The 5,000-nt window shown below is 53.7% G+C and overlaps 1 non-coding gene across 1 annotated transcript in view; it reads right to left on the reverse strand.

Moving 5' to 3' along the window:
* LOC124732698 overlaps positions 1–1,317 on the reverse strand; it is a 1,909-nt gene extending 592 nt beyond the window's left edge. Inside the window, exon 1 of the ribosomal RNA XR_007008802.1 lies at positions 1–1,317. This exon is cut by the window's left edge and continues 592 nt beyond it. This is a non-coding gene — a ribosomal RNA (small subunit ribosomal RNA).
* Between the last annotated feature and the right edge of the window lie 3,683 nt (positions 1,318–5,000).

The following is a 5,000-nucleotide window of genomic DNA, read 5'->3' on the forward strand; positions in this document are numbered from 1 at the left end:
TCCGGGCCTGGTGAGGTTTCCCGTGTTGAGTCAAATTAAGCCGCAGGCTCCACTCCTGGTGGTGCCCTTCCGTCAATTCCTTTAAGTTTCAGCTTTGCAACCATACTTCCCCCGGAACCCAAAAGCTTTGGTTTCCCGGAGGCTGCCCGCCGAGTCATCGGAGGAACTGCGGCGGATCGCTGGCTGGCATCGTTTATGGTTAGAACTAGGGCGGTATCTGATCGCCTTCGAACCTCTAACTTTCGTTCTTGATTAATGAAAACATACTTGGCAAATGCTTTCGCTTCTGTTCGTCTTGCGACGATCCAAGAATTTCACCTCTAACGTCGCAATACGAATGCCCCCGCCTGTCCCTATTAATCATTACCTCGGGTTCCGAAAACCAACAAAATAGAACCGAGGTCCTATTCCATTATTCCATGCACACAGTATTCAGGCGGGCTTGCCTGCTTTAAGCACTCTAATTTGTTCAAAGTAAACGTGCCGGCCCACCGAGACACTCAATAAAGAGCACCCTGGTAGGATTTCAACGGGGTCCGCCTCGGGACGCACGAGCACGCACGAGGCGGTCGCACGCCTTCGGCTCGCCCCACCGGCAGGACGTCCCACGATACATGCCAGTTAAACACCGACGGGCGGTGAACCAACAGCGTGGGACACAAATCCAACTACGAGCTTTTTAACCGCAACAACTTTAATATACGCTATTGGAGCTGGAATTACCGCGGCTGCTGGCACCAGACTTGCCCTCCAATAGATACTCGTTAAAGGATTTAAAGTGTACTCATTCCGATTACGGGGCCTCGGATGAGTCCCGTATCGTTATTTTTCGTCACTACCTCCCCGTGCCGGGAGTGGGTAATTTGCGCGCCTGCTGCCTTCCTTGGATGTGGTAGCCGTTTCTCAGGCTCCCTCTCCGGAATCGAACCCTGATTCCCCGTTACCCGTTACAACCATGGTAGGCGCAGAACCTACCATCGACAGTTGATAAGGCAGACATTTGAAAGATGCGTCGCCGGTACGAGGACCGTGCGATCAGCCCAAAGTTATTCAGAGTCACCAAGGCAAACGGACCGGACGAGCCGACCGATTGGTTTTGATCTAATAAAAGCGTCCCTTCCATCTCTGGTCGGGACTCTGTTTGCATGTATTAGCTCTAGAATTACCACAGTTATCCAAGTAACGTGGGTACGATCTAAGGAACCATAACTGATTTAATGAGCCATTCGCGGTTTCACCTTAATGCGGCTTGTACTGAGACATGCATGGCTTAATCTTTGAGACAAGCATATGACTACTGGCAGGATCAACCAGGGAGCTGCGCCAACTAGAGCTGAGCAGCCGGCCGCCCGGGAGTGTGTCCCGGGGGCCCGCGCGAACACGCAAGCGTCCGCTCAATCATTCTGCAAACAGGAGGAGGCTGAGCTCCCCTGCACAATACACCTCGAAACCCTCTCAGGTCCCGGCGGCGCGCAGCGCCGTCCCAAGTACTTGGTCGGGTTCGAGAGAGGCGCAATCGCCCGGAGTTAGGCGAGTAGACGCTTTCGGTGCGACCACCCGTGCTCCCAACTGAGCTTGCCGCTGCCGACAGAGGCCCGGGAGCGTGCTGTCGTGGCATTGCCGGCGGGAGACAACACGCGCCACCTACGGTGACCGGCAGCTCCAACGCCAGCGCCACAGAAGGACAAAAGCCCCACTTGGGTGCCGAAGCGAACTCTCCCAGCACAGCGCACGCGCCAACACATCCGCACAGCTGCGATACAAACCACCAGCGAGAACCGCTGGGGCGACCGAGCAGCAGACGGCGTCGCGGCGCCGAGCGCCGGGCGGCGGCGCATCCTCAACGCACACAGTCCTCAATCGGACCAGCACACTGAAGATGTCCACCGCGCTTCGCACCGGGCCCGCGAGGACCTACTTTGGCCGCACGGCGCCGCGCGCAGGGTGCGCCGGCGCGCAGCTGCGACGCCTGCCGCGTCCGTCGGCCGGCGCGCCTGCCACTGGCCGCCCCCACCAGCCGGCTGTAGCGCGTGCGCCCACGCACCGCGCGGCCAGCACGCCGGGAGGCGCCCCCTCACCGGCCGGGGACGGTCCCACCCAGCCACCACCGCGTATCGCTTCACACCCAGATGCCGTTCAGTTTCATCGGCATGGTGGGTATCGCTGGAACAACCGGTTAGTACCTCAACCTATCGTCGCCATCACCGATTCACCCCTAGCGAGAACAACCGCACCACAACGGGTTACCATTTCTTCATTTGCGTAACTTCACCAGAAAACGTAGGCGTCCATCGCCATTAGCAACTTCAACGATTATTGCATGCCTGTGTCAGGTGTCACGCCACACTACGTCTGCCCACATACACGCAACAAAATGTGCACGCCTAGACAATACGTGGAAGGTGGCCCCCGTACGTATGCGATGTCCATTGCTCGAACGACTGTCAACCGGCCTCTGTAGCATGTCGCAGATATGGAACGCGGTGCACCATGCTATCACGGTGTTTGAGGAGAGACGACTAGGTCCGAATACATCAACACACAGCTCATGCTGATCGCCATCCACGGCGTCCGTTCCTCCCACACGTCTCTATGGCGTACCACACTGCAATCCAGCTCTCATAGGGAGACGACACGTAGCTGCGTGCACAATATTTGCACTGTATGGTCCGCCGTTTTTGGGCGCAGTCGTTGTACGGTCACACATGTGCCACGATGTATCATTCAGTACATAAGGACGAATGTGCAGTACAGATTGTGGTTCACGCGTACGACATCAGCGGACAGTTGACACAGGCCGCACCACAACGTAGCCTGCGTACGTCGCATGCGAAGGGCATTGAACATGCAAACTTGTCACCAACCAGCTTGCGAAGGCAGGGGGCAAGGTGGGGACGTGGGGACGTGGGGAGGGGTGGGGGGGGGGGGGGGCGGCATGTACGTCCTGCTGCCATCCACATTACAGTGTACAGCAGGAGCATGTGGAAAGTCAGCAAGACTTGCAAGGTGTTTAACATGAAGCGATACACAGGGGAGCGGGCAGTGCGAGTAGCGAACTATATTGCGAGGGTTGCGGGTGGGCAACACTACACTAATTGAACGAGTCGTATAACAATTACAGAGCAGGTTTAGGCGACAACGTGGGTTACGTTAGCGGACAACGTGGGTTACGTTAGCGGACAACGTGGGTTACGTTAAGGCACAACATGGGTTACGTTAAGGCACAACATGGGTTACGTTAAGGCACAACATGGGTTACGTTAGGGCACAACATGGGTTAGGTTAGGGGACAACATGGGTTAGGTTAGGGGACAACATGGGTTAGGTTAGGGGACAACATGGGTTAGGTTAGGGCACAACATGGGTTAGGTTAGGGCACAACATGGGTTAGGTTAGGGCACAACATGGGTTAGGTTAGGGCACAACATGGGTTAGGTTAAGGCACAACATGGGTTAGGTTAAGGCACAACATGGGTTAGGTTAAGGCACAACATGGGTTAGGTTAAGGCACAACATGGGTTAGGTTAAGGTACAACATGGGTTAGGTTAAGGTACAACATGGGTTAGGTTAAGGTACAACATGGGTTAGGTTAAGGTACAACATGGGTTAGGTTAAGGTACAACATGGGTTAGGTTAAGGTACAACATGGGTTAGGTTAAGGTACAACATGGGTTAGGTTAAGGTACAACATGGGTTAGGTTAAGGTACAACATGGGTTAGGTTAAGGTACAACATAGGTTAGGTTAAGGTACAACATAGGTTAGGTTAAGGTACAACATAGGTTAGGTTAAGGTACAACATAGGTTAGGTTAAGGTACAACATAGGTTAGGTTAAGGTACAACATAGGTTAGGTTAAGGTACAACATAGGTTAGGTTAAGGTACAACATAGGTTAGGTTAAGGTACAACATAGGTTAGGTTAAGGTACAACATAGGTTAGGTTAAGGTACAACATAGGTTAGGTTAGGTTAGGTTACACGTTGTTGTAAGGAAAGGTGTAGGGGGGGGGGGCGGGGGCGGCAGGTTCCTTGATAGTGATTATAGTAAGTGAATGCTTGTGACATGATCAGATTTGTCACGTCAGGATGCACCTTTGGCTTATTAGAGGCGGCGCTCCAATTCTATGCTTGTGTGAGACCTGTGTCTTTGACTCATGTCATTGTTTGTGCGCTGTGACAGGAGGTACTATTGTGATGTTGGGTGCACCGTTGTATAGGACATGTGTGGGTGTTGGTGCCTGGTCTGCGCAATGGTGGATGTCGAAAGGCTGGGATATTGTATTTTCCGCATGGACCTCCTGGTCTGGTTGTGATAGTGTGGATTGTGTAATGTGGCGGAGAAGATGCACTGGATGTTGTTCCATGCTGGTGCTTACATATTGTATGTGCGCCCGTTAGAAGCAGAGAGTGGTGCGTGATCAGAGTGTCTGGCTGACGTGTGGTTCCCATTGTGGGCAGACTCTTTCAGCATGTATACGGACAGTTGTGTATATTTGCTGTAGTTTGATGGCTCTGCATTGATTACTAATCAGCGCCGTGTGTACGGGTAATCTGGTTCCAGTCCAAAATGTTCCATCTGTGTACATTAGTGACAAAGACTCTCCCCATGCAGTGGGGCTCGGTCTGTTATAGCTCTTCCGCGTAATATATTTGCCCCACGTTTTTGCGACTGCGAGTGCGAGTGCAACGCGCATGGGGACCGACATGCTGATGGCTCGGTATCGGACGCCGTACAGTGAGCAACGCGATCGCGTCTCTCGCTCGTAAGTGGTACAGGTCGCGGCTCATGTATAGGGACAGCGGGAATGTCGCATATTGGAAATAACTCTTCATGAAACGCAAGTTATAGGGGTGGATTGCACTTTACGAGTGCGGGAAACTTCCGCCGTTCATCCGCTGGAGGTGCGAGTTTGGCGGTTGGGGTGGTGCACGAACGGGTGCGGGTGGAGTCATTGCCGGTCCACGGCTTCGTGCGGCAGAGCCACTGGAGATTGGGTGCT

The sequence above is a fragment of the Schistocerca piceifrons genome, unplaced genomic scaffold (genome assembly GCF_021461385.2).
Source record: "Schistocerca piceifrons isolate TAMUIC-IGC-003096 unplaced genomic scaffold, iqSchPice1.1 HiC_scaffold_1361, whole genome shotgun sequence".
In the NCBI taxonomy this organism is placed as follows: domain Eukaryota; kingdom Metazoa; phylum Arthropoda; class Insecta; order Orthoptera; family Acrididae; genus Schistocerca; species Schistocerca piceifrons.